Genomic DNA, 21,461 nt, shown 5'->3' on the forward strand with positions numbered 1-21,461 from the left:
CTTTGTGTAATAAAATGGTGAGTTGTTTTTCTGTTGCCATGGAACCCAGGTTGCAAGTTATGTAACCTGAGCATACACAGATGAGTGAAGTGCACAGCCATGGGCGGAACCTAGGTACTTGGACCAAGGAACAGGGATTGAGTTAAGAAGTGAACACCACATGCTGATATGATCCATGATTCAATCAGATTGAACCCTGGCATCACCCTCTAGCAAGATCCAGTCAGATCACACCTTCCAGCATCACTTCACTGCAGGATTCAATCAGACCATGCCTCATTACCCTCTACGTACAAAACCTGCGCCACTACCCAGCTCAGGGAGACAGATTTGGGTGCTGCCGCCTGTCTCCTTGCCAGTCAACCCACAACAAGCCTTTCTACAGAAACCTGGTACTTTGGTGTTGGACTTTCCATTGCATGTGGGCAAAGACACTGAGTTTGGTTCAGGAACAGCAGCTATCTTCCATTTTAACCCATGCATCCTGAAATGCATGACCTCTAAGACTGTCACAATAAAGGAAGAGTAGATGGGGGAAGCACATCAGCTTTCAATTGCTTTTTCCCAAAAATGACACACATCACTTCACACATCATTATACATTGGTAGAACTAGACATATGGCCTAGTCTTTGGTCCATGAGAAGCTGGGAATAGAACAAATTAAATTTAGGTGAGCATAGTCACATGCCAACTCAAATCAATTTGTAGGAAAATACCTGGATACCTGGAGGAAAGGGTACTGAGCCTGATCTAAATTCAGCAAGGAAAAAACGCCATGCACAGGCATAGGGCATGGTATGCTGTCTGGAAACACATTTCTCCTTCAGCCAGAATATACTTTTTATCTTTTTGATGTTTCTGAGAAGAGGTTGTGTGATTGGTATAAATTAATGTGAAAGGACATTAGAAAGTCTTCAGGATATTTTAACCTGTCTATGAAAAACTAGTAAACAAGTAACTACTTGAGACTTAGATGGAGTTCTTAACCTAGCATCCACAGACACTGAAAACTCATCTATGGGGCTTCTGGTGGATCTAACTAGCCATATAGATTGTCTGCAGATCTGTGTATGCTTGTAAAAATGAAGTTTTTGGCTATTGTTGTCACATATGGAGTTAGGACTGCACATAACCCAAAGGAAATAACAGAGATGAGAACAAACATCTAACTCCCTGGAATCAGCATCCTCATCTTGGCTTCCTTCACCAAGGAAGGAAGACTTAAACTTCAGCACCCGGATGCTGCCCACTTCCCAGTGCTGCCCACCTTCCCCAGCCCCGCCTACCTAACTCCCTGGACTTGATTCATTGCTCATCCAGATCTGTGGCACCAGTTGCATTCCACATGAACAACTTGTCTGCCAATCCCGGACCCTCCAAAACAGTCTGTCCTATTGTTGCCTCCATCTGACAATACCTAGGAGAGAAGAGAAGAAACCTTCTAGCTCTGACCTTGATGGTATGTCCAGGGGTGTCAGCTTTCCCCCCTGTAAAATTCACACATTGCACAGTGTGCTTTGTTTCTCAGATTTTTAGGATCCATCCCACGGGTGGTATTTTAATTTAATTAACAGGGCATGCAACTTATGATTTCACAAAAACACAAATAAAACAAAAGACAGAGGAAGAAAATAGATCAGAGGAAAAGTGCCTGAGTAAAGACTAATTTCTACCATTTGTGTTTGTTAAAAATATATGCAGATGTCCTGTATTAAGCACTTTACAGATCTGAGTGCACCTTTGCTATGAAGGAGGAACAGTTACAAATGGAGAGATGGAGGAGGCAGAAGTTCAGTCATGAAGCCAGGATTTGAATCCAGATGGGTCTGACATCAGCATCCATACTGCCTCCAAACCACGCAGCTACACTTCCCCGCAAATTACTGAGAGAAGAAAACAGAAAAAAATCACAGAGAAAGTGAGTCCACGTTGAAATGGGTGGCGAGGACAGGGGCACAGTGGGGCAGGACAGTGATGGGGATGGGGACTGGAAAAGAGAAAAAGAAAAACCTTTCTTGTGGCCCCAGTGCGTCGAATAGATTGAAAAAGCCTCTCAGCAAGGAGGTGTTTCAACGACACATTTCTCCATAAATCTGAAGGGGAACAGGATGATGGATTTGCGAGTCTCTGAGAATCTGCACTATGAGATGGAAAATGATCAGATGAGTTCAGCGCTTTGAAAAACAGAGCAGAAGCCCCTACAGCTGGAGCCAGCAGCACAGGGAGGCCAGGGGGGCACTGCAACCAGTAGTAATAAAAAAAGATTTTGTGGAGAGCAAAACACTGAAGACAGACAAGGGTGGAGAAGGGAAGGCCCTACTGCTAAGCATTCTAGTCTCTTCTCTTGTAATAAATGTCCACGAGTGCATTTTTTACCTAAAAATTTCATTCCCTGTCTTTGCACATTCCCAGTAGGGGTTGAAGACCCAGACTCTGGTGCCTGATGCTCTATCAGAAGAGTCTCCTTCTGACTGCAGAGGTTTCAACCTCCTTTCAGAAGAATTAGCCATGCTTTTAATTGCTTCAGACAATTTCAGGCAGTAATAGAAAGATATAGGCAGCTTATCAGAATGGAAAGCTGCTTCTTGAAAGCACAACTTTTTTTTTTGTCATGGCAAGTTCCTTATCTCAAGAGAAAAGGAAAAGCTGAATGAAGTGACTTTAAAAGAAAAAGGGCCGGGTGTGGTGGCTCACTCCTGTAATCCCAGCACTTTGGGACACCAAGGCAGGCAGATTACAAAGTCAAGAGATCAAGGCCATCCTGGCCAACATAGTGAAATCTCATCTCTACTAAAATACAAAAATTAGCTGGGCGTGGAGGTGCACGTCTGTACTCCCAGCTACTCAGGAGGCTGAGGCAGGAGAATTGCTTGAACCTGGGAGGCAGAGGTTGCGGTGAGCTGAGATCATGCCACTACACTCCAGCCTGGTGACAGAGCAGGACTCTGTCTCAAAAAAAAAAAAAAGAAAGAAAGAAAGAAAGAAAGAAAGAAAGAAAGAAAGGAAAAGCAGTTCTTCTGAAACAAAGAGTTTGAGACACTTGGGTGTTTCCAGCCAATGAAAAACGTGGTATATGCCAGGCTTGTGCGATGCTAAGTCTAAGTGACTGCAAATTAATTGAAAAATATCCTGGATAACTTGAGTTGCAGTAAGCACATTAGATTGCTTCGAAACAAAGGCAGAGAGAGTGCTTTTGTTTGGTTGCGGGTGCAGGTGACCTTGCAAGAAGCACAGTATAAATTGCTGTGATTGTGGGAAGATAAGCCAGGTTGATAGATTCCTGTCACTCTCCCTCAGTAAAAAATGGGCTCACCTTCCTGAATTCTACAGAGGCATATACATCAAGAAGCACATCGTTGCTTCTGAGTTTCTGAGGCAAGACAGGTTTCTTCTGTCCATTTACAAACATCCAGAAAGGGTATCCACATTTCACCCATCCACAGGAATTCACCTTTATTGCAGCATCATTTTTGTATCTTTTTCTTGAAGTTTTATTCTACTTCTCTTTTCTTTCTAGACGTGTATGTGCCTTTGGATAATGACATCCTGGTGTGATTAGGAAACAGGGCAAGTAGGGGAAACCCCGCAACAAGGTGCTTATTTCCCCCTCTTTGTTTTTAGACCAAGTAAGCACAACCAAAAGGCACAGAAAAAGAGAAGGAAGATGCTTATTGATAACTTTGTGGGAGCAAACCAGAAAGACTGAAGGAGTCCTGCTGTTAAGTCTCCGCTGCTGCAACATAAACTAGAGTGTTGCGGCTCAGGCAACCCTAGATTCTGCTGTCAATAGAAAGACCACGTTAGAATTTATAGCACATATTCTGTACTTTCTTTAGGAAACACTTCTGTTCTTTTTTTCTTTTCCATTCAGAAAATAGCATGCTGCAGCATAGCAACCCTTCTGCTATTTCCTTGAGCTAGTGAGAAAAAAAAATCAACAACATGGAAGCTCTTTTGTCTGAAAACCAAGGGTTATGATTTATGGGTACACACTGACACGGAATTCTTAGAAAACGAGCATGAGGCATAGTGTAGGAGTTAAGAGGATGGATTTGGAATCAGATAAACCTGGGGGTGAACCCCAGCTTGGCTGTGTAACCTGGGGCTTGTTATATAATTTATCTAAGCCTCAGTATCCCTGGGTGTCAAATGGAAGTACTGTTACCTTGCTGACAGGGTTAAAATGAGGATTAGAGAGGATATAGGAAAAGTGGCACAGTGCCTAGTGCATAGTAGCTCTAAAAAATGGTGGTTTTCACTCTACAAAGGAGCACTTTAGTATATAGATGTGCTTCTAGTAGTATCTATCATGTCACATGAGAAAATGGTATAAAGAATAGAGAAAGCACTAACTCAAATAAACATAATATATATAGACTTTGGAGTCAGACATCTCCACAGAGGCTTCACGCTAGCTATGTGACCACTGGAAAGTAGCTTAATCTCCTTGGGTCCCCGTTTTCTTACCTATAGGTTAGAGATGATACCTTTTTCAGAGAGATATTGTGAAGAGGCAATGGTGTCTCTAAAAATAAACAAGTAAATAAATAAGCATAATGTCTGGCACATAGTAAGTACTCACTATGCATTTGCTCTTATCCTCCTTTCCCACTGAAGTATAATAACAAGAGGAAGACTATGAAGAGTGTATTATTCCTGCCTTCCAACATTAACAGTATACATTACATCCACAATTTCTACAGTTTTAAACAACAATTTACTTTGCGCATGGTATTAGTCAGGGTTCCCCAGAGAAACAGAACCAATAAAATGTGTGTGTCTAGAGAGAGACATTAATTTTAAGGAATTGGCTCATGGGTTTATAGAGACTGGCAAGTCCAAAATCTGCAGTGGTCTGGCAGATTGGAGTTCCAGGAAGAGCCAATGCTACAGTTCAAGTTCAAACGCTGTCGCGTGGGAGACCCAGGGGAGAGTTGATGTTGCAGTTGAAGTCTAAAGGCAGTCTGCCACAGAATTCACTCTTGCTCAGGGAGGTCAGTCTTTTGCTCTATTTGGCCCTTCAACTGATCGGATGAGGTCCATCCACACTATGGAGGGTAATCTACTTCATTCAGAATTTACCAGTTTAAAGACAAACCTCATCCAAAAAAGAAACAAACAAAAACAAAGAAAAACCTCAGAGAAGCATCTAGAATAATGTTTAACCAAATATCTGGGGACTAAGACCCAGCCAAGTGGACACATAAAATTAACCATCTTTAATTATTAAATGATCTTTAATCATTTTAAAGAGACTCCCCTTTGAAAACAAAGAGGGCAACTGACTGATTAAACCAGATTTGAGAAATTAGAAATGGAATGTTGGTGGAGAAATTCCTTTCTCCTATTAGCCTTGGATCCTTGGGGTTAGGGATGGGACACAGGATGCATGATAGTGATGGGGTATCCTGATTTTTGTAATGCAAGATTTCAGCATTTTGTTCCACCCCATGAAAGTTTCTATCCTCTTTAGGCTAAAAGATGAATGTCTCTATCACTAAAGCAGAGTGTCCATCATTGACTTTGCTAACATAGTTCATGTTTTTTACTGCCTTTCCAACATGATTTCTATAACAAATAGTAAGAGAGATCTAATGTTATCTGATTCTAGCTTAAAGATAAAGGGGAAGTCTAATTTTCATGTGACATGGCATATTCTTCTAAATATGGGAAGCAGTATGCATGACATTTTCTGGTGTATTTTCTGTAACTGTATACTGCATTTCACATGCACCAATTGCTTTGGGACTGGCTATAAAATAGCTATGTTAGTTGTTTCTAAAGGCTGTATTCTGAAACACCTTTCTAAATGCTCCGCTTAATTTTTTCCCACACTGTAATTCATTGGTGGCCTTTTCTACAATGAATTGTTGGAATTAACCAATAAATCAGCAGGAAAAGACATGCCAATTTCCTTCCCAGTTGATAAATTACAGTGTGGGCTTGGCATAGTATGTTTTATTTTGTGAGAGTGTGTGTGTGTGTGTGTGTGTGTGTGTGTGTGTGTGTGTGTGCATTCTCCCCTTCCCCCAATTTTCTTCTTAAGAAATTCTGAAATCTTGGAGTTTCTATTTTGCTTTCCAATTTTAGTAGACAAGATATATTTACATCACATACTATAGAAATCTGTTAATCAATAGGTGGCAGTTATTGACAATTGGAAAATAATACTATTCCAGGTTTGCTCATATGCATTTACTATAAAAATGATTTGCTTTTCATTCTTATACCCAATTTGTTTATGTTCATCAGAATTTCTCTACCTCTCAGGCCTCAGTTTTCTTAGTAACTAACATGTTATTACTGTATTTAAAGGGCAGCGTTTCCTATTAATCCACAGATCAGTAACTGTAAATAACACTGTAATCCTCTTTCTTTAACAAAATATTAGTGTAGTAAAGATAATAACATTTTCTTTAGTGTGGGAATGTTTAGTTGTCTATTCTCACAAAATATAGGAAATCAACCCTGTGCCCAAATTTCTTACTATTAAGGCCCCTCAGACAAATCTACTTATAAAATGACAGTGCTGGTCAGTAATAGTGATAAAGGTAGATTAGTGTCCCTCTTGGGAAGCCACTATGCCATCCACATGCACGTGTTTCCTTCAGAGTCATCTCTTATTACTGTGTGGCAATATAAACAGAAAGGTTGTTACAGATCATCCAGGCCACCTGCCCTAAAAGCCCACCATTCTACATGGTCTGGCTCACCTCTATGAGGCAACCTCTCTCCTTAGATTCTTTAGTGCATAAGGTCAAGTTCTTCACTGATAAAGTAAGAACACAACTATTTCAGATGGTTTTGGGGAGGATTGATCAGAAAGTGACTTACCCAGTGGAGTGCAAAGTAGCCCTTGGTAGGTGTGCATTCTTGGTTCTGCAAAGAAGTGATAAAAGCCTTAGAGAGAATGTTTGGAAATACTTAAACTAAAGAAGGAGAAAAAGGAAAAGTAGTTAACAAAACCCAAGACAATCAAGAAAATACAGGGCCCAGGACAGACAAGGCCATGGAAGTCAAAGGAAGTTAATGTTCATGAAAATTTTATGACACAGTCTCTGAGAATAAACAGAGTCTAGGACAAGAGAAACTAAAATGTTCTTTTCTAACAGTGTTTTTAAAACAGTGTGCCCTTGTGCTCTGTCACCATTAAGGACCAGCATGTTAATACCAGGGCCAGCCCTTTTAAATAATTCAGTCTCCTGACAAGGAGTAAAATATAGAAGATGAGAGAGACCTGGCTTAATAGAAAAATCACATGAAAAAAAAAGATCTAGGAGTTGAATTGAATGTAAGCTCCAGGTGAGGCACCGGTGTAAGATAGCTGAAAAAAAAAAAGAAAGAAAAAGATATAAATAAAAATACAGCATGAATTAATAGAGAAAGGACATTATTAGCAAGGGAGATTAAAGTGATGTACTAATAGATTAAATCTGAATTGCTCTGGCCCACACTACAGGTGAAACTCTTTAGGAAGGACTTGAACAACTAGACTGTGACCAAATGGAAGCAACCAAAATAATGAGAATGTCTGAAAAGCATATTAATTGAGGAGAAGTTCCAGAAACAGAATGGTTCTTTAACTTGTGTATCAACTAAAGTCTTAGCAGGAAACGGAATCCAGCTTAGATGGTTCAAGGGACTTTAATGTAGTGGCTGTTTACAAAGGTGTAGACAAGGTTAAGGGATTCATGGAGGAAGGACTATTGGACAGGAACCATAGTCACAAAAGGCCATAAACACAACCAAAAATGTAGATACCAGGAAAGAGCAAGAAGGAAATTCCCTACATCTTTTTCCTTTTGATCTCCAAGTTCCTCTTGGTCCTTCCCCTCGACCAAACTCAAATGGGAATCAGATGGGAAGATATAGCCCATGTTTCTCTCTATAGGGTTCAGCTTCGTGGGACCTATACTAGGGCATACAAGACAGAGAACGGACCATGGACAGTGTGCAGGGAGGGGAACCAATAGAGAAAACTCAGTACAATCTGAAAAATAACAGACATCAAATATTTGTAGGGCTGAACTGTGGAACAATAGCTATTCTTCGACAGTACTCATAGGGGAGCAGTATATTGGCTCAGTATAATGAAGAGCATTCTAATGATACAACCTGCCTGGGAAGGAAAGTCCTGCCACCTAAATTAGTGAGCACCCTATTTTTGTGAAGTTGATGAGTAGTTGGGTGGTTATCTGACAGGGAGATTGTAGATGGAATTTTTGCTTAGGGTTCTTTAAGTCCAGACACTACTATTCATGGGCCTTTACTATTTCCATCTTTCTCCCAAGATCAACCTAGTGTTTCTTTAAATATTGTAATTCCTGGTACCTGTTTTTTTCTAAGAGTATAGCCATCTAAGCCTTTTAGATGTTGAACATTGGCTTAAACATTATAGATTATAGCACATTCTATTACCCAAAGGTGAATTATTCTCTTTCTGGATTATCTATGACGTGTGGCTGCCTTCCTCCATTGCTTTGCGTATTTAATAGGCTGTTTTTTTAAAAATCACTGTCACCCTCCCAAGAAAGCTACACTAATTGCTCCCCTTGTTTTATGTCTGTCAGATAAGCAAACTTGCCTCTGGTTTCTGTCTCTGAAATGCTTTCAGCCAGTGCAATGTTAGAAGGAAACGGCCAATGTGTCCATGTGGTTTTACAGCAGAGGTACAGGAATTAGGAAAAGGCATGGTCTACCATCCTGGATCTGCCACTAATTAGCTTTCTTAAATTATTCAAATAACTTTAATTCTCCAGAACTCAAATTTATAATCTGTATAGTGAGGTGATTGAATTTGCTCATCCTGGAGGAAAAAGGTTAAAGTCTAGGGTTCTAGTTCTATTTTAGAATCCCATACTTTATGAGAAGTTGGGTTTCCAATTCCCCAATTTTCTCACATTTGATCCCTCTTGATTCAGGGTTTGCTAAAACAAGACAATAAAACATTACTTAGTTTACTGTCCTTGTATTAACCTTGCTAATCTAAACCTTCAACTCACAGGGTGGATAATGGAAATTCTCTTTGGATCTCCATAAACTCAATCTATTATTGAAAACTATTATTGATAAGTTATTTTTAATTTGCCATCATTTGCCTTCTTAAGACAAAGGAATCTGTCAAAGCAACATATTGCTACAGGATCAAAAATGTTTTTCTTACCCTACCTTCCACCCAAAAAGGGCCCAAGTAACCTATAAAATAAAACCTAGTTTTGGGATCGGTACAACGACCATCTCTTCTACCCTAAAAACATCACCAAACGTGTGTTCAGATTTCCACGAAGCATAGTAACTTCTTTTGTTGAACTAAAGGTCACCTGTTTCACAAGCCATTGTTTGTCTTTGACACCCAAGAGAAGAATGAGGATGAAGCAATAAAGAGAGGCTTCAATAAGCTGTGGAGGGAGTATTTTTCAATGGAGATTAGGAAGCATGAAAGGGTCGTCATTATGTATTGAGACCAGAGTTAGTTCCAGAAGTTTGAGCTAAGGAGCACATGTTTTCTCTTGACCTTCCCTCCAATACTGGGGGTTCCACCCCAGCGTGGCAATCTTCCTGGGACATTAATTTAGTCCTCTTTTTAATCCAGCTCTATTAAACACCCCTTGATGGCTATCAGTGAGTTAATCTAATAAATCACACCTGTGAGCTTAATTAATGTTTATAAAATTCCTCAGGATCTTGGAACGAAAGGAGATAAATGCTCAATTGGAAAGTGTAACTACTATTATTGTGTGTGTGGTTTTTTTCATTGAACCTAGTCTTCAGTTATATGGTACCGATGGTCCTGAAACTCTGAGATTCATTAATTTCAGCTGACTCTTAGGAGGACTTTGCTAGACTTCACAAATGATCCTGGGAACACCTCATTTCAATTTCTGTAGAGTACATTATCTTTACTCATTAAAAAATTATCACAGTGATGGATTCTGCTTAATTTAAATTGACTTCTTTGTGGGGGGAAAAAGGCAATTAAAGTTGAGAAAATTTAAAAGGATTCCTAGGTGGGGGAATGTATTTCAGTGGGAAAATAAAATGGCAACTTGACACTCACACAACGTGATTCTTGTTTTCTCTGATTAGAGAAAAGACATTCTTTCTGAAGCTACTCTCTGAAGGCTTTTAGGCCAAATTGGTGAACTTGTGCTGTATGGAAACGGTTTTGTACTAATTGTTTAAAAATAACCAAAACAGATATCTCTCAAAGTAGGAGATTAATGATAATGTCTCAAACTGATAAGCAAAAATAAGATCGATTGTTTAGAGAGATGGAATATCTTTAACATAAGAAATGGGGTGACCAATGAATAATACATGTTTGTCTGAGACTGTCTTGGTTTTTATCACTAACAGTCCCTCGTCTCAGGAAACCCCTCAGTTCTGGGGAAACAAGAACTGCTGGTCACCTTTGAAATATATATGAAGTTTAAAAGTAGTTTTTCAAATATTTTTGGAAGATAGAAATCTTAGTATGGCTTATTTGATTTAGGCTAGGTTTGACAGATGAAATGCAGGATACTTAGCTAAATGTGAATTTCGGATAAAGAATTATTATTTAGTATAAGAACATTGCAAACGTTGTCCCAACTATTGCATGGGACATGCTCATATTTAAAAGTGTTTATTGTTTACCTGCAATTCAAATTTAACTGACCATCTTGTATCTTTATTTGCTAAATCTGACTACCCTAATTTAGGTTCCTCAAAAGAACCTAACGGTAAGGAAAAGGACTAGAGCTTTCCTAAGCTTTTCAGTACTCTGAGTTTTAAATCATCTAAATGTATGGCTTTGATTTAAAATTTAAAAGTTAAATGTAATGCAATTTTAGCAGAGAAGAGGAAGGTGGCTGTATATGGCAGGGAAAGTAACATTGGAGCAGGAAGAATAAGTGGTGAATGGGGACAGCAGAAAAAGACAGTAGGTTGAACATTATCTTGTCAAGCTGATTCAGATAACAGAGAGATCATCAGCTTCTAGAGGGTCTGTATTTTCTGCCTTCTTCCTTTACTTCTTGTTTCTTTCTTATTCTTCTTAAGTTTCATTAAGTTCATTTCTAGTCATTGATTATTTTCACCTTTAATTAATGAGATTTTGAGTTCTTCCTGTCTACTCAGGTTTTTTTTTTTTTCCCACTTAAGCCAGATTTTAACTTGACACTTTCAAATGATTTTCGGAAAACAGAAATTTGGCATTGCTTATTTGATTGGACTAGGTGCCAGGTAAAATACCAGTACCCATTAAATTTGAATTTCAGATAAAGATAATTATTTAGTATAAATATGTTGCAAACATTGTCCCAACTATCGCAGGGGACATGTTTATACTTTTAAAGTATTTATTACTTACCTGAAATTCAAATTTAACTGGGCATCCTATATTTTTATTTGCTAAATCTCGCAACCCTGTTTTAAGTGTCCCTCTCCCTCTCGTTACTCCAAATTACATATAGAGTGGGGGAAATAATCAGGGACTGGAATCTAGAAGTGTTGGATTTGTTATTTAACTTCTCTGAGCCTTGATTTTCACATTTGCAAAATGAGGGTGTAGATGCAGATGTTCTCTCCATTCGTCTCCAACTCTAAAATGTATACATTAAACATACCTTGTTTGAGAATGTTCTTGACATAGCCACACACACCTCATGAGCCACAGTTGAGAGATGCTGATCTGATCTGTCTCTTTCAAGAGAGTGGTAGTGGAAAGGTTGGGCGATTTCCACTCTGAGTCCTGTCTGTGCCCAGATTCTCTGAGGTAACGGAGAGATTCCTGAGAGGCTAAGAGTGCAAATCACATTTTTGGCTGTTTTGGAATTTGGCAGCCAAGAGAATCTGAACTAGACTTAGAAGTCACAAGTATTTCCCATAGCGTCTGCATGTGGAGAAAAGACAAATTGAGGATTACATGGAAGCATCAGCCACAAGATATGCTGGATATGTCATGTTTACTTCCAGAAACATGCACCCAGCTTCCATGGCCCAACAGAGATGACTCACCTCATGTGACTGGCTTTGGAGATTTCGTATTTTGATACACTGAGCAATTTCCATGCATGAGTCGAATAACACCACTTCAAATTTATAGCTGGGAGGCCGTGCAATGCAGTGGAAAGTTCACAAGCTTTGAAGTCAGTCGGGCTGGAGTGCCAATCCTAATTCCACCCATACTACTATGTGACCTTCAACAAGTCACTTTATCATTATGTGTAACACATGGAATGGCTCAGGTTTAATGAGTGCTTACCATGTTTCAGGGCTACATGCTTTTTTGGCTCACTTCAAAAACCCTTACAATGTCTCTAAAAGATAGGTAACATTATACATTGCAATTATGATATAATTTTCTCATATAATTTTATATTTTCAATTATGAATGAGGAAACTCAAGAGAGGTATAAAATCTGGCCAAGGTCACATGGAATGGAGGAGTGAAGCCAGGACTTGAAATCACGTCTATATCTGTCCAAAACTCAAGTTCTTTCCATTGCACTTGTTGTCTCACACCTATAAATTTTCCTTTTCCTATGAGGCTTTTCTATCTCTACATATTCATCTTTTCTGGTGTTGTAAGTACTCAAGGATGTTGCATAAATAAAGCAGACAACACAGTCCTGGCACATACTGGTTCTCGTTACATTGTTATTTTTATACTCTCTTCATTGGACAATGATTAGCAATTACAGTTAACACTAACTGGAAGAAATACGATGTATGTTTCAGGATATTTGCTTTTTTTCCCCAAGTCAAACGGTCTGGCCTCATGAAACCACTCCAACTTAGGGAACAAGAATCTCAAGGGTTGAGAAACTTCTCAACCCACCTAAAATAGTAAAATGTTGTTATTTTAGATAAGGTGTAGACAGACCATGGCCTCTGAGCTGAACCTGACCAGCCACCTGTTTTTGGAAATAAACATTCCCTGGAGAACAGCCATGCTTGCTTGTTCATGTGGGGCTTGTGGTTGCTTTCAGGCTACAACAATGGAGTTGAGTGGTTGCAACACGACCCAAGAAGCTTAAACAATTTACTGTATGGCCCTGTAGAGAAAAAATTTTCCAACTCTTGTTGTAGATCATATCAATTCAGCAACTGTAATAATTGGAAAGCCCAGAAAGAAACTGAGCTTCAGCATCAGTTGGAGAGGGACTATTAGTTACTTGATGTCCTGAGAACCCATATGTAGAGTAAGCATGACTGTGAACTGAGCCAGTACATCCCTATGTGACTAATTTCCAAATGTATGTAAATGCTATTTTGATAGATAAATTTAAAAATTACTTAAAAGTCTTTATTAAATTCATAGGCACTTTGGGTCATTCAACCAATAAATAATAATTTCTGCCATGAAAGGGTCTCTAGAATTATTATGATATTTTTTACAAAGAAGGCCTAATGATAAAATGCATTTTAGTCATCCTAAGAAGTAAACCCATCAAATTTTAAAACAGTGCTTGAACAGTGTCTCTTGTATTCCAACAATGACTTACGGTGCCAGTTAGAAATAATTCTTAGCCATTTGCTTTTAAAGAAAGGTATAACAAGTTATTTAAGATCTACAGGGTGCCTCCTTTGCAATTAAATACATTTTTAGAGATGTTCCAAAGTTGATAAAATGTAGTTGCTGTTTTGCTATTTGTCTTGTTTTTTTAATTATGTTGGATTCAGTCATTTTGATAATTCAGATTGATCTTCACCCCTTAAGCAGTAATGAATAGTTTATATCTCTGTAGATTGTTAAGTGTTTTATTGTTGCTCTTGTTGTTCATTTTATTTGCTTTTGCATAAGTTCAGAGTTTTTTGCTATAAGTGACAGGAAAACCAACTCAAAATGGATTAAGGTAAAAAGAGGAATTAATTGGCTCATGAAACTTAGAAGTCCACAGGTACAGCTGCCTTCAGGTGTGGCTTGATTCAGGGCTCAAACAGTGACAGTAGCATCTGGCTCTTGGCTTTGCTTCCTGTGGGTTGGTTCCATTTCAAGCTCTGTGAATTTCCATCATGTCCCTTAGAGCTTTAAGGTGGCTGCAGATGCAGGCTTCACACTCACACTCTGCCAATTACAATGACAGAGAAAGAAACCTTCCTTTCTCCAAAAACACCAGCTAACCTCTCTTCACGCTGACTCTAATCCCCAAACCAATCCAAGAGAGTAAACAGACTGGCTGGTTTAAGGCAATCCAGATGTATCCTTAGAGCAGGACTTGTGTCAACCCTATCCAAGCCATGTTGGCTGAAAGTGGTGGAGAGGGAATTACTCAAAGGAATCAGAGTACTGTTGCTGAATGCAAAGGGGATGGGGCAGGGAGGAGAGGGATTATTTGTATAAGGAGGAGGTGAGCAATCTATATTCTTCACAACTCTGAAGCAGCTTTTGTGCTCCTGGAATTGGTTTAAGTTTTGACTTACACTGAGGAAGTAGAACTTTGTAGTCAAAGGTATGCATTTGGGAATCAGACTCCTGAAGTTCAAATTCCATCTCTCCTTGCTTATTAGCTGTATGATCTTGGGCAATTTAACCTCTCTGTGCTTAGTTTCCATCTCTATAAAAGGAAGATAAAAATACCTCCTTTTCAGTCTTGTCATCAGGACTAAATGAGTTAATATTCATGAAACATTTGAACAGTGGCCTATAGCAAACACTGGATATGTGTTTTACTATTGCTATCATATTTGGGTTGGAAGTTGGAAGATAAATCAAATATGGACAGTTAATTTGGTGTTTCTTGTCAGGCTATCTGCAACTAATTCATTTTCTATTGCAATAAATGATATGATAGGGCTGCCTCCCCTTAGCATTGGTTCCTTTCATATGAATCAGGATAGATTAGGTTGTGGTGCGATAACAAGCAATACCCAAATCCTCAATGTCTTCAAACAACAAAGGATTATTTCACAACAATACTACATGTCTGCCACAGGTCATCTAGGAGCTTTGCTCTACATTGTAGTTATTCTCACTTTGCAGCCCCAGATGACAGAGCAGTCACAATTCGGAGTGCTGTTGATCTCCATGGCAGAGGGAAGGATACGTAGCAGAGAAATAGAGTCTTAATGCTTCTTCTCTTAAGTAACATACATCACTTCTGATTTACATTCCATTGAAAAATAGGAGGTCACATGGCCATAAGTAGGTGGGACAGTGCAGTCCTATCATGTGCCAGAAAAAAAGCTAATATCTGTGAACAGTCCTAATGTCCACCACACAATGTATTGATATGAATACTTTATAGGTTTCATGTCCTCAGGGGATGTACAAACTTCATAGGAAATTTAAGTCTTGTGGCTCTTCTCATGGTATCTAGTCCTCTGAACAGTGGGTCTTTAATCAATAATGTTCAACATTAACCAATTGTATTCTAAATCAATGGACCATTCAGATTCTTTTCTTGTCTAGAAAAGGGAATAAGAGAATAGGAATTCAGGTAAAACAAAACTGTGCTCAAAAACATACTAGTTCTGTAATCTTTGTTTCTTTATCTTTAAAATTAGAATATACTAATACCTACATACAAAGGTTCTGTAAGAATTAAATGAAATAATATGTATGAAGTTCTTAGTTTAGTTTCTGGTGCTCAACATATGATAGTTAACCTAGACTTTGGGAAATATATCAGTTTTAGACTGTTTTCCTTCTTTGTTTCCTATTGTTAACCATGGACGCAAAGATCATGGATATTTGTGCAGCCAATCATCCACTGCCCATGAAGTAGCCCTTTTGAATGAGGATGGAGAGATTTTATCCTTTGAGCTATCTGGCTGGCAGGTGAAGGTAGGCTAGTGGGACTATTTTTGAGGAGGCAAGAGGACTTACCACAGCTGAGGATGTAGGCTAGGTGCCAGAGTAAGCTTCATAGTTGTGTGACCCATGCAGTCACACAGGGCCCCACAATTGGTTCATAAACAAGAAACTCCACATTTTTATTTTGCATGAAACCCCACAAATTATGTAACCAGGACTGCAGGTGCAAATAATTCCACAGAACCTCTAGTTTCTCCTACTCTTGCCCTGACCCACCCCTCACTTCCCTGATAAGAAGTAGTAGTGATGACAGCAGAGGTGGGAATCCACAGCCTCAAGGAAAACCTAAAAGTAGAGAAGAACCAGTACTCCCTTGCCCGTAGTGAGAACTGGGTCCTTTCAGGGATCTTGGGGTCATGGCAAGTGAGAGGGCTGATTTCGGGCACACTGCATTGCTACTGAAGCTCTTCCAACATTGCAGGAAGGGAGAAGGGCAGACCTATATGTTACATACTACAAGGCCATCAGGCCGGAAACAATGAGTTTTGGCTGTAAGTTGCTCATCTAAGAGTGAAACTGAGGGATGCCTGTCTTCCTTCCACCTGGGAAAAACTATTACAGGGCTCCATAAAAGCAGCAAGAATCAGGGCCAATAGGCTTTCAGTTTAGAGACCTCAGAAGGTGCCACTTGAGGGTGGGAGGTGAGAACCAAAGAGCCCAGGAAACCTACAGAATGATTGAGGTCAGCGCACTTGCAGCTCTAGGGTCTTGCTCCCTCATATGGGACATTAGGCAAACCACTGGAACATTCTTGGGGTTCTAGAACTTGTCACAGACTGGGGACCTCAGAGACAAAAGACATTCTTGAGGTTTTTATCCCTATGAAATGGGTGAAACATTTTAAAGTGTGCAGAAAAGAACACAAAACAGAACCATGTACCCATTATCAGATTTGACACATTTTGACATATTTGCTTTAGTTTTTTTTTTTTAAGACAAGTATTTCTAAACAGTAGAAGCCTTCTTGTAACCTTCATCTATCTCCTTTCCTTCTTTCTTTTCCTAGATGAAGTGGTGGTATGGCTTCTACGTTTATTGCAAAGTCAGGTGCTAATAAATAGTAGTAGTTTCAAGGTTTTCAAATTTATATCAGTGACATTATACAGTATATATCCTTTGGCTACTCAGTATTTTAATATATGTTTGGCATATATCAGTGTTGATAGGTAAAGATCTAGTGCCTTCATTTTAACACTTTGATTGATAACATGTCACCAAATTAATGAATCTACTATAATTTATCTATATTTATATACCATATATGAATACATAACATGTAATTATATATTAGTGTATTTATCAAAGATAATGGTATCCTTCTTTTGTTTCTTACTTTAAAGATAATATTTCTAAAGTTTCAGCACTAAGTATGGTTTGCCAGAAGTTTTTCACATATACTCTTTATTGTGTTGAGGAAATTTCCTGAAATTCCTAGTTTGTTAGTAGTTATTGTTTGATTAAATGCTTTATTTTCATCTAACGAGATGATCGTATCAATATTTTCTCTTTTAATCTGTTAACATAATTAATTTATTTGCATGGTTTTTAAACAGATACTACTTGTTCACTAGAAACATTCTTCCCCATTTCTCTTATTAACAGAATCTTGATTTTGTTCAGGGCAGCAATGGTGGAAGCTAATTATGCTTATATTTTCACTGCTTTTACAAACTCTCTTTCAGCTACAGGTGGCATTCTGGCCAGTCTGGCTGATGATCTATTAAGTGGAATTCTGCCAGGAAGACTCCAGGAAAAATAAAAGAGAAAAACATGTCAGATGGAACCTTTTACCCATCCTCCTTTTCCCTTTTCTAATCTTTATCTAATGTCAGAGCTGAGAGCAGCCCCTGCATAACCATGGGTAAAAGACTAAAGAATCATCATGCCTGATATTGGTGAGCCACTGAACCAATACCAGCAACTGACTACCTCCAGATTTCTTATGTGAGTAAAATAAATGCATACTTGTTCAAGCCATTTTAAACAAGTTTCCTACTATTTGAACTTGAAGATCTTTCTAACTTTTTAACGTTGCCCTGAGAGCCATGTTTTATATTGTTGAAATCAATACCACTTGGTCACCACGTATTTTAAATACAATGTTGTTTTTATTCTGCTAATATATTATTCAAGTTTTGTGCACATGTATTCATTGGTGAGTGAGGTCCATAATCTTCTCATTAAATGCTTTTTTGTCGAGTTTTGATAGACTCATAACAGTGGATGGGCAGCTTTTCCTCTCAGTCTAATTTCTGGAATAATTCATATAAAGCATACGTGTCAATGTTAAAGGCATCTGTCTGGGTCTGACACTTCCTTTTGGTAAACAAAATTCTCATTATTTATTTAGGTTCCTCAATTATTAGATGTACATTACAATAATCTGTTCCTTCTTAATTTAATTTTGGTAACTCATGGATTTTTTTTAAGTAAATTATCTGCTTTATGTAAGATTGCAATAGTACTGGAATACAGTTGCTCGTATTTTCTTATGGTCTTACAATCTTCAATGCATCTAAAGTTATCCTCTTTTTTTCATTCCTAATATTGTTTGTCTATGTACTGTTTCTTTTTCCCATGATCAGTCTTGTCATTTATGTATTGCATTAGTCTTTACAAAGACTCAGCTTTTAACTTTCATTTCTTCTTTTTTTTTTGTTTTCTATGTTATTGTTTTCTGCACTTACTGTTTCTTTCCATTTACTTCAAGTATGCAATACTGTTTTTATCTACCTCCTTGAACTGATTGCCTTACTTATTTTCAATCTTTCCTGTTTTAAAATTTATGCATTTAAGACTACAATCTTTCCTTTAAGTCTTTTCCTAGCTGCATTCTGACAGTTTAGATACGTAGTGATTTCACTGTCATTCAGTTCCAGGCATTTCACAGATTCCTTTAAGATTTCTACATTAACCCATGAATTATTTACAAGAAGAACTTTGTGTTTCCAACTATTTTGGATTCTTCCTTCTTTTTATAGTTGATTGCTGATGTTTTTGCATCATACAATGTGGACTACAGGATAATGATTCTTCAGTATCTGTTGAGATTCCTTTGCCAGGGATACTGGTCAATTTTTGTATATGCAAGTGGTCTTAAGAAGAAAACATATTCTCTGTTGAGTACAGGATTATATATGTCAATTAGATCAAAGTTGTTGATTATGTTGTTCACATTTTCTATATGCCTAATTGATTTTTTTCACTCCACTTACCAATTTCTAGAGGGTATAATTCAAACATCTTTATTATGATAGTTTATTTGTCTAGTTCTTCCTTTATGTATTTTGAACTGTATTTTGAGAGCACTCAGAAACAGGATGGTTCTATCTCTGCTGTTAACAAGAATTTAATGATCAAAAAATGATCATCTTCGTTTTCTTCCTGAAAGTCTATTTTATCCAATGATAACATCATAGTACCAGACTGCTTTATTTTAAGTATGTTTTTAAAAGTGTATGCTGCAAAAATCCATATGTTTTACTAAAAGACAGTGTGTACATAACATAAGTTTCCTCCCTACTCCTGTCCCCATTCCTGGGTCTCCCTTCTCAGAAGTACTGTCATGTTTGTATGTATCCTTTTGCAAATATTCTATGAGTTTTAATTTCAATGAAAATATAATTATGTTGGAGTTTTTGTGAATTTATCTGTTCATTTTTCAGAAGTGCTAATTCTTTTGTTTGTTGCATTTACTGGCTGTATGATACTTTTGTACTGAAATTTAATACGAAAGCCTTAAATTTAAATTCAAAAATTTAATTTTTTAATTTTTCCAAATTAAAAAATTTTTATTGTGAGCTCATCTTTTTATTGGAATCTTGTTGCTTGGTTTTGTAAGTAGAAATCTGTGAGTACTGTGTTGTAAAAGTGTCTCTAAAGAATTCATTGCAAATGACAAGATGTATGTAACTGCCATGATCTCAGGAAAGCTCTCTTAGAAATATTTTCCTTCAATTGGACTATGCATCACACAGGCATTTTCTACTAGAATGTTGTTGTTCTCAACTTCTAACCCTCTACCTGCCATGTTGGTCTTGCCAAAAAGCAGGGTCTTAAATCCTACTTAAATGATAATTAAACTGGGCATAGAGTTCTAGGTTCATAGCTATTTTCCTTTAGCACTTTGAATGTCTTATTCCACTGTCCTCTATGGAATTTATCCTTCAGAAATTTTTTTGCAAAACAAAATTATCCTAACTTCCCTGTTTGTGTTTTTGTTTGTTTGTTTGTTTTTGTCAGGGTCTTCCTCTGTCACCCAGGCTGCAGTGCAGTGGCAGAATCTTGGCTCACTGCAACCTTGACCTCCTGGGCTCAAGCGATCTTCCCACCTCAGCCTTCCAAGTAGCTGGGATTACAGGTGCACACCACCACGCCCAGCTAATTTTTTGTATTTTTGATAGAGTCTAAGTTTTGCCATGTTGGCCAGGCTGGTCTTGAACTTCTGAGCTCAGGTGATTCGCCCTTCTTGGCCTCCCAAACTGCTGGGATTACAGGCTCCTATGTTATCTTTTCTGAATCTCAGAGTCTTTCAATATCCTCCAAATGCTAAGATCTTTCAGTCTATGATTGATAAAACTATATTTTTAACAGATGTACAAAATTAGTTGGGAAGCAATAATATTATCAGTTTTAAAGCCAGTTTAGAGACTCCACTTTCAGCACCTAGGGACTGTATCTCATATTTTTTAAAAAGTAGCAATGGTGCCAACATCTTGGTCTTCTTAGAAGTTTTTCAGGTTGCAGTCAGGAAAAGTTCTTATCAACAAGATAGGTGGTCAAATGACTGCAAAGTAATGAAACATTATTTTGTGAGCTCCATAAATAGCCTCCAAGGACATGACTTAAAGACAACTTCAAAAATTATTCTGAACAATGGCATAACTATCAGAAAAAGTTTATAAACTCTCACTTGGTGAGCTAGTTGTTTGTTAGACAAGCATTATTCCATAGTAACAGGGTTTGGTAACATTAGTTTTGGAGTCAGACAGAACAGTTAGACAGTTTAAACTCCAACTTCATCATATGTATGTCCTTGAGCAGATCATGAAACTTACTGGTATTAGTTTCTCATTTAGTAAAATGAGAATAATTATACTTAGATTTGTGCCTGAAAAATGCCTTAAAGAATTAATTATGATAAATAAAAGTGGAATCCCTATAAATTTTTAAAAAATAAATTTTATGTATTCTGAATGCTAATAATTACCCCAAAAGATACACCAAAACCCATAATAATGGACATAATTTCTTCAATAGTTAATATTGATTAGCATTATACAACTAACAAGTTATTACCTTCATTAATTGTTTTCAAATTTGGCCAGTTTTTTTTTTTTAGTTAAGTTCTTTCATAGCCATTGTACATCATATTCATAAGATTACGTTCATACAAGCACACACATAGTAATGTTTAATTCATTCACATTTAATGCAAAAAATAAACAAAGGCATAACTGTAGAAAAGAAAATCATGAACCAAACGATGTTTACAGGTTTATGGAATTGCCTGGGGTAGTAACCCAGAGCTCTCTGGAAGGGGAACTTCGCATGATCCAACTTTGGAAGAGTATAGATGTGATGGTAGCTCCCCTTTCATCCCTCAGCACTTTGTGGGCTACACAGCATTCAGGTCAGTCTTTGTTAATGCAAATAACATA

The 21,461-nt window shown here is 37.8% G+C and overlaps 2 long non-coding RNA genes across 3 annotated transcripts in view; one reads left to right on the forward strand and one right to left on the reverse strand.

The window, feature by feature from the left end:
• The window catches only part of LOC105717232 (uncharacterized), a 45,700-nt gene that overhangs the window by 23,317 nt on the left and 922 nt on the right, over positions 1-21,461 (reverse strand). Inside the window, exons 2-3 of one of the 2 annotated variants that reach the window (XR_010338404.1) lie at positions 6,837-6,881; positions 4,470-4,527 (exon numbers count right to left, since the gene is read on the reverse strand). This is a non-coding gene — a long non-coding RNA (uncharacterized LOC105717232). Of the gene's footprint in view, positions 1-1,288; positions 1,371-4,469; positions 4,528-6,836; positions 6,882-21,461 lie in introns of those variants that run through there. The other variant, XR_001107482.2, reaches the window with a different exon arrangement.
• The window catches only part of LOC135270198 (uncharacterized), a 45,981-nt gene continuing 42,200 nt past the window's right edge, over positions 17,681-21,461 (forward strand). The window contains exons 1-2 of the long non-coding RNA XR_010338405.1: positions 17,681-17,745; positions 19,243-19,245. This is a non-coding gene — a long non-coding RNA (uncharacterized LOC135270198). The remainder of the gene's footprint in view (positions 17,746-19,242; positions 19,246-21,461) is intronic.

The sequence above is a fragment of the Aotus nancymaae genome, unplaced genomic scaffold (genome assembly GCF_030222135.1).
Source record: "Aotus nancymaae isolate 86718 unplaced genomic scaffold, 86718_ANA_hifiasm-v0.15.2.pri h1tg000059l, whole genome shotgun sequence".
In the NCBI taxonomy this organism is placed as follows: Eukaryota; Metazoa; Chordata; class Mammalia; order Primates; family Aotidae; genus Aotus; species Aotus nancymaae.